This window comes from Symsagittifera roscoffensis, chromosome 3, assembly GCF_963678635.1.
Source record: "Symsagittifera roscoffensis chromosome 3, txSymRosc1.1, whole genome shotgun sequence".
In the NCBI taxonomy this organism is placed as follows: Eukaryota; Metazoa; Xenacoelomorpha; order Acoela; family Convolutidae; genus Symsagittifera; species Symsagittifera roscoffensis.
In genome coordinates this window covers 51,550,809-51,560,003 of record NC_087064.1, presented here as the reverse complement: position 1 = coordinate 51,560,003, position 9,195 = coordinate 51,550,809, and positions in this window count along the sequence as shown.

Sequence of the window (9,195 nt, the reverse complement as noted above, 5' to 3'; positions counted from 1 at the left end):
ATCTGGTTTTCATGAGCCGTACAGCTATGAACTTTTTTATAATAATCCTTTTTATAACTTAACTTAGAAACATGACCCAATGGCACATCATTTCAAGCTAAAATAAAAGAAAACTTACTCGCCTTGCATATTTTAACGCACGTTCGAGTTTCAAACCGTTAAATAAAAAGTTACTAGTAAGAATTACTACTACTTGCCACACCATGCTTTCGTTTTGTTTGAACACTCACGTTTTTTTGTTCCGACCCTTTGAAAAGAAAGGAGAAACTTTATGTGCGGCTGTTTTTGTGATTTTTTCTTTTTGTTTTCCAGGCAAAATCAGGTACCACAAATAATCATCGGAATGGATGGAGTCATACATCATAATAAGGCTTTTTGTCGTGATTCAAACGACATTTAAAATTTTTGTCGTGTATAAAGTCGTGATTCAAACCACATTAAAAACACATATGTCACAGTGTCAAGAAAAACCGGTTGGAATTTTTTAATTTTTGGTCTTTTTTCGAGCAAAAAAGTGAGCGTGCAAGCTTACAATAGCCTACTTTTCTTGATTTAGGCCGTGAAAGTTTAGTCGTTTTTTTTGAATTAAAATTTTAAAAAGTTTTTCTAGTCCTTTTTCTGAAAAAAAAACTGATTTCCAAATGGCTTCTTTTACTATGACTGTGGAATATGCCTAAGTTTACTATGACTGTGGAATAGGCCGTGAAAATTTAGTTTTTGTTTGCAAATTAAAATTTTAAAGTTTTTTTCAAGTCTTTTTTTCTGAAAAAAAAAACTGATTTCCAATTGGCTTCTTTTACTATGACGGTGGAATATGCCTAAATTCTGCTTTTTCGTACAGGTCTTTTTAACACACTACGCAGAAAAAAATGACACTAATTCGAGAAAAACGTATTTTTTAAGACTATGGTCGTAACATTCTATACTACTCGCACAGTAATAATTTATCCTTGATGTTCCGACCATTGAAAATGGGAAAGAACTTTGTGTTAGGGTCTTGTAGTTTTTTTTGCTTCTTGCTTTCCACGCAAAATCAGGTACCAGAAATAATCATCGGACTGAATTGAGTGATATACTATTTTGAAGCCCTTGCAGTCGTGATTTCAACCACATTAAAATTTTTTATTTTAATATCGAGAAAAACCGGTTTGAAAGTTTTGATTTTTTCGTCCTAACTCGGGCGAATAAAGCAAGCGAGCAGGCTTAAAAAAGCTGGAGTCTGCAAATCTGCCTAATTTAAGACCTTAAAACTTAACCTAAATCAAGTAAACTAGTTTTTAAAAGTTTTTAGCTTCCTTTTGGGAACCAAAAACATCAAAAAACTAAAATTTGTCTGCAAAAAAAGTTGTATTTTTTAAATGTTTTCTTTCAGGTTTTTCTTTTCATTTTTCCACAAAAATTTTTGTCCAGTTTGTTTATCTTACTATTTTTGTCCAATATGCCTAAACTGTATTTTTAGGTCAAATCTTTTTATCAAACCAAGCAGAAAAACTACACCAATTTGAAGAAAAACTTCTAAACTGTAGTTTTCTGAAGACGATGATCGGAGCATTCTTTGCCTCTTGCACAGTAATTCGCTATCTTTGTTTGCGATTTGTCATTTCTTCCGAGTTGTCCTGTTAGGGCATCAAAAAATTGAAAACGGGCAGATCAAATCAGTAGTTTGCAATTGCATTATACAATTACGATCACATGCATTGAAAAATGAGACGTACTAATTTTGACAAAAATTTTTTTCTCAAAAATTTTTTAAAAAAATATATCAGGTTTTTATGAGCCCTACAGCTTTATATTTTTTGTTAATAATCCTTTTTATAACTTAGCTTAGAAACTTGACCCGATGGCATATCATTTTAGGCTAAAATCAGTGAAAACTTACTTGCCTTGCAAATTTTAACGCACGTTCGAGTTTCAAACCGGCAACTAAATAATTACTAGTAAAGTTTGCTACTACTTGAGCTTTCGTATTATTTGAAATCTCACGTTTTTTTTTGTTCCGACCCTTTGAAAATTGGGGAAAAACTTTTTGTGCTGCTGTTTTTTTTTCACGTTAAAGCAGGTGCCACAACCAATTATCGAACAAATTTTTAGTCGTGATTAAAACTACATTTTTATTTTTTATATTGTAAAAATTCGTGATTCAAACTACATTAGAAAATGTCACAGTGTGAAAAAAAAACCGGTTTGAAACTTTTGATTTTTGGTCTTATTTGGAGCAAAAAGGTGAGCGTGCAAGCTTACAATAGCTTAATGTTCTTAATTTAGGCCGAGAAAATTTAGTTTTTTTTTCTAGTAAGAATAGTTATTAGAGTTTGCTTACGCCAATTTGCGATTTAAAATCACAGAAAATTTGAAAAAATCCGCAAACATTTTAAAATGTTTTTCTAGTCAATTTTCTATAAAAAAAACTGATTTCCAATTGGCTTTTTTTACTATGACTGTGGAATGTGCCTAAGTTCTGCTTTTTCGTACAGGTCTCTCTATCACACTACGCAGAAAAAAACAACACCAATTCGAAAAAAAACGTGTTTTTCAAGACTTTGGTCGGAACATTCTATACTACTCTATAGCACATTCTATACCACAGTAAACAACTATCCTTGTTGTTCCGACCAATGAAAATGGGGCATAACGTTGTATTCGGGTCTTTAATTTTTTTTGCTTCTTGTTTTCCACGCAAAATCAGCTACCGCGCACAATCATTGGACAAGGTTGAGTGATATATCATATTAAAGCCCTTTCAGTCTTGATTCCAACGACAAAAAACTTCGAAAACTTCTTCACAGTGTCGAGAAAAACCGGTTTGAAACTTTCGATTTTTGGTTTAATTTCGAGCTAATTACCACGATAGTTAATAATTGCAATAGCTTATTTAATCTTAGTTTAAGCCGTGAAAACTTAGTTTTACTCGGGTAAAGGTAGTTTTTGGGAGGGATTTTTTTTGCGCAACTTTGGGAATCAAAAACTTGAAAATTCAAAAAATTTCTGCTGAAAATAATGATACTTTCGAATTTTTTTTTCAAATTTATTTATTGTTTTTCCAGTCAATTTTCTTCAAAAACTGGTTTTCATTTGAATTATTTTATTATGGTTCTCAAATATGCCCAAATTCTATTTTTTTTGTTCAGATTTTTTACCACAACATGCAGAGAAAAACGACACCAATTTGAGAAAACATTTTTGTATGTTTTAAGGCTGTGGTCGGAACATTCTGTACGACTTGCTTAGTCACCGGCTATCCTTGTTTTGCTTTGCGTTAGTTCATTTTGGCCGTTCCTTCTGATCTTCATATTTAAATGGACTCTCTTTTGAAAACAAAAATAACAACATTCTAATTTTATATTATATATAGTCACTACATGACGCATTCAAATCTTGTTCGCGTTGACTTATGACTGCTTTCTCGCTCCTACTTGTCATTGTGAATCTGTCTCTGGAGTCCTCATTCAGAGAACCAAGAGTGCTCAAACTTTTCGTCAGAGTTGAAGCCCTCAGTCCCGTTATGTACATCTCTGTTGACCTTGTCGCCTCTTTTCTTCTTTCTCATCAGCCGGACAATCTGGCTACTTTCATTTGTTTTGGACAGAGATCTTTGATTCTAATTAGCTGGTCAACATTCAACTATTTAGACCCTAGTTAATGAATAAAAACTCAACTTAATAAGGTATCGTTTTTCTGATTCACCATAAATATCCTATAACTAAGACAAAAACAACATCCAATTCTTTGGTTAAAAATTGTCTCAAAATGCTTTTTGTTGTCATTTTTGGGCGCGCACAAAATGCATAACGGTTTAAAAGGGTCTTTATAATGTTTTAGGAGAGCTCGGAATGTCAACCTGTTCAACTTAATTAAAATTTCCACAAAATTTTCATTTTTAAATAAAAAAAATCCAGCCCTTTGAGAAACTCAGCCCTTTCAATTAATTAAGGAATCAAGTTCAAGCTGACAACTGAACATTTTGATAAGTGACCAAGTTTTTGCTCAAAAAACTACATCAAAAAATTGTATTCATAATTTTTTCCAGGAGTATTTCAGGGAAAGAAGATGCGAGGCAGGCTCTTTTCCCCCACCTCACACAAGCATCAATTTTATGATCTAACGAGTGGTTTTCAAAGTTTGAGTAAGAAGACCAAATATGTCATGGCCTAATTGGTCTGCATGACAATTTTCATGACAATCGGACATTGTGAACGACAGTAATTTTAATTATAAAAATTTGCAGGTGGGCAGGGGGAGGAAGAAGAGCCGAGAGACACCTTTTCAAGTACATGGCCGCCCAGCACACCACCATGAAAAATGCGACAAAGATGACGACCAATGAGACGGCGATTAGGATGAGAACACGCAGAGATACAACACCTAGGATGAAAGCAAAAACAGACGAAGATTAATTGATTTCAAACTCTTGTTTTGCCCGTCAACAAAAAAACTAATGTGTACATGGAATCATACTGTTTATGATTGTTTATCAATTCCTGTATTAATTTATTTCGGGTTTTTTATGGGCAGCAATATTTTTTTGAAAAGCAGTTTAGGGAAAAATAGAAAATTGCATGCCCTTGTCAAGATCTCCGAGATGGAATTGGTGGAACCATATTTAATTTATGCCTATATCTGTTTGGCTTCTTTCACCTTCTTCTGATGACTCGAACATTCTGTCAATGAAGTTCACGCTCAGGTTGTTCTCGCAGTACTTCCCATCGTAGCCAGAAGCGCAGACGCAATGCGGATGCACATCCTCGGTCGATATCGAACACCGTCCCCCATTCCTGCAGACAAAACTACCACCACCACACATAATTTCAATCTTGGCTGCAACTGCTGCTGCTTCAGTAGAAGCATGAGGAATTCAACGTTGATCTCTACAAACAAGGTTGCTTTTTTAGATTGCTAATCCGGCGCCAAACAATAAGCTTGAAGAAGTCATATCGCCGTGCAGTTTTTGAAATGAAGCATTTTGGGTTAGTGCACTGGAATTTTTCATCGAGTTACTAGTGCTTATATGTGCTTTGCTTCAAGCGAGCCAGTGTCAGAATCATAAATAAGCCACACGTCTTCAATATGTCAATAAGTTTCCGTACCTTATTTGAACAACTCTAAAATTTAAACGGAATTTTATTTAAATAAAGCACTGCTAATTAATGCAGAATTTAAAAATGCACAGCTCAAAAAGGTATTCAATTTTTTATTGAAACATAATGAAGGGTTTTGATTTATTTGTATATATTTATCGCAATGACAAGGAATTCAGGGTCCTTAAATACATATATTTTTTCAGTCGGTTGCTCTTCATTGAGTAACATCTGCAGGCTAACAAGCATCTGATGAAAAGTTTTTGAATAGTAATCGTCTCCATTTTCTGCCCTCACCTCTTTGAAAAAAAACGAGCCGAGTACTCATTTGCAATTGGTAAAAAACACTTAAAGAGATTGTTAATTGAGCATCCAAGAAACTCGTTGTCCTTTTTGTGGACCTTATGCAACCACAAATTATGATGTTATTTATAAAGGTAAGCAGTTTACACGCCGCCTTAGCGAAATTAGTTCAGTGTATGTTTTTTGAGGAACTGGTAAGCCTTATTTTCAGTTTTGGGTGGCATATTACGGTTTTTATCCAGGATTACCATCTGCTTGTCAACCATTGAATTTGCGAAACACTTGCTAGAGCTATAAAGGAATAATCATCGTTTTTTGAGCAAGAAAACCGGTCCATTTCAAAATAAAAAAAACTCGACAGTAACAACCACGTCGGAGAGTGAAAACAAATGTGGGTATTTGATCGCTTTTTTTATGTGTGTTTCATACCTGATAAGCAGCAGCTTCTCTTGCATCACGAAATTTGTTCATATCTCGACACTGTGTGTCTCGATTTGTTCGCAAATATTCTCGATGCAATATGTAGCTGTTGCTTATCTACTGTTTAAGTTATGAGAACTGGCTGAAACTGTTCGGAAATAGTTTTTCACGTAGTAAAGGTGCCTTGATATCCTCCCGCAAGTAGGTTGTTAGAGCATTGAATGCACTAGTTGAAAAAAGCAATTTCTAGTTGGACAAAGTTTTGGGGCCAGTCTATAGGAAGAATGGTCTAAGAGCAGAATGGGCCTAAGAGTATAAAACTAACTAAATAACTGTAATTAACTGTAACTGTAACTAAAACTAAATTTGACTTTCAATTTTCATTTTTAGCAGATATTTTATAATTTTAACTGGTCATTTCTACTGAATAAAGGAATTGCAATTGTTAAGTTGAAAAGAAGAAACAAAAACCAAATTTTTTTTCAAAAAAAAAGAAAAAGCAAAGTTATCTAAACTTACAAATGTGGGAACCCAAATTTCTCGTCCAAAATTTCCTTGAATAATATCGGAAATTCAAAGAAAAACACACCCTCTAGTCACAATTAATTTGAGCCAGGACAACAAATGTTAATTTCTGGAAAAAATTATCGAAAAAGTCTCAAAAAAGTTCTAAAATACAGCTGAACAAATTATGTATCGAGGAATTACAAAAAACAGAACGGCGATTTTTGGCTCACAAAACGATACAATTCGGCGTAATAAGTAAAAAAACCGAACAAAAATTTACCTAAGCCACCAAAAATTTTTCGAAGATATTACACTTGAAGGATTGTGGACAATGACTCTGAATCGTCAAGATTTTCTACTTTATCAAGATCAAGGTATGTTGCTTTTGGTACCAAACAGGGTCTTGATTTTTGGTAAGAGGCCGAATAGTTTTGTGTGATGGAAGTTTCAAAACTGCCCCACTTCCTTTTCATCAAATTTTCACCATCTTCAGATCGGTGTTTACTTGGAAAGCACCCGCAGTTTTGGGATTTTTGACCGGACAAACCGAAAAAAGAGTTACAAAAATTTTTATCCAATTTTTGTCCCAAAAAAGCAACCATTCATTCGTCTTTCCCTTGATGCCCGACACCGTAATAACTGATTATCAAATAGGGACATTTTTCATGCTTCGGCATGCGTTGGAAGTTGTTTTCATTTTTCGCACTGCATCTACCGAAAATATCAAGAATTTAGACAAAGTTGCGAGTTGCAAATAAAAATTAGCCAAAAAAATTTCAATAGTTTGCCAGAGTACTTTTCAGTCCCTCATATTTACCTGTTAACGAGATAGGCATGGCGTTGGCTTATTATCAAGATGAAATTTAAAAAAAAATCAATACTTGCGAAAAATTTGAAATATTTTTTATATTGTATGGAGTTTTTGGATTTTGGGTCCAACTCCAATGAAGTTTTGAAACGTGTTTGAACGTTTTATGGAACTCTGAATATTCGATCGACCAATAAGTGCAGAAATTGGAACAGAGGCTGGAACGATCTGATTGGAGTTTGGAAACCAATTTTTTGGACTTTCCTAAAAAAATTAAATATTCAAGAATTGGAGTCATGGGTAGACATCCAAAAAATTTGCCGTGGTGAGGCTTCGCCAAAAAAACGAGCGCTTCGTGAGCTGGATAAAAAATTACTCGGCTAAACAACTTTTATTTGAATGGCCATATTTCGATAAAAAATATTTTGGAATGGAGCTGCTGAAATTTGCCAAACTATTCGAAAAAACTCAACAAACCTACTCAGACTTATGTATATTTTATTCGTTTCTTTGACAAAATTTAGTATTCTAATATTCGTAATTTGATTTCATCGTATAATTCAACATTTTTGTGTATTTTAATTTTTTCTGCTCTTAGACCCATTCTGCTCTTAGACCATTCTGCTTATTGCTCCGCCTCCACAAAGTTCAGTAGCTAAAAAAAACAGGGGGTCATTTTACTTACTTCGTTAAAATTGATCAAATGTCAAATCTTGAAAATCTGAATTGAAGAGCTCGAATCTGATTGGTTGAAATTAATTGCACTGACAAACAATGGTTTGAACAACGTGTTTTTTTAACAAAGGCGGGTCTATTTACTACTTCCACCCAAATTTCTTAATTTTGCGATTTCGTAAAAGTCATTGTATAAATGCTGAGAACAACCTAATGATAGCACTAGCTGATAAGATTAATCCAAAAGCGAAAATTTGGTTCTAAGCCGATTTCTGACCAGACCGAATTTTGAGCAGATACGAAAGTGGTTATTTGATTCCCTGGAGCTGTTTTCTGTGTTTTTTTTCTAATCTCAGTAAAACACTGGAGGGTTTTTGAAATCGTTTCGAGTGATTTACCGAAGATTTTTCATTCTTGGCCAAATTGGTTTATTGTTCCGACTTTCGATACGAAAGTAATGGAATATTTGTTCTCGGGGTGGGTTTTTTTCTTCAGACAAATTTTGACTTTTTAAACAGCCATTCAAAAGGCATTGTTGTCTTGAGCTCAAATTTGAAAAAATATTTCACCTGCGATCATTTTTCGTAAAGTTATGGGGGTTTAAAGATTGCCATTTTGGTCAATTTGGGACAATTAACGCGCGATATATTTTGCGCTATTAACGCTAAGATTTAATCCGTCTTAGAAATCGTTCCAAATTTGTTGAAAGAAGCTTTTTTGCCATAATTGATTTTTTACAATAGCGAAATCTATTCTTTTATATTTTATATGGCGTGTGGGGGGATGATTTCATAAAAAATTTTCAAATTTTAGAACTTTTTTTTTTCATTTTATTTTATCACCTTTACTTTTTTTATGTTACTACTGCTCCATAAACCTGCTCCATTACTATTGCTCCATAAAGGCAGTCGAAACATTCAGGGGTTCGCCCTGATACGAGCAGTTTTGTTTATAATTCAAATTAAAGTTGCAAACAAAACATTTTGAGATTCTACCGAAATTTGATTGGCTTATTCTAGCCAATCAGATTGAAGCAAATTAGCTTCAATTGAAGATGTTGAAATATTGATTTTTGGGCGGAATCAGTAAAAAGACCCACAAAAGCTATTGAGTTCTTTCGGGCGGAATAAGTAAAAAGACCCAAAACAGGTCATAGTTTGGGGTCGTTTCTGTCGTACGGCCTAAATTTATGAAAATGTATTAATTGAGCTTTTATTTTCAAGAGTTTTTTTCGATGGAAGTATTTCAACCAATCAGGTGAGAGAATTTTGATATATCACTTTGGGCCGCATAACAGAAAAGACCCTTATTTTGGCTTGCATCTCTCAATTATGCCAGCACGTGTGCAAATTTGAACTAATGTCTAGAAAAACTATTGAAGCTAAAATATTATGCTAGTTTTTCATC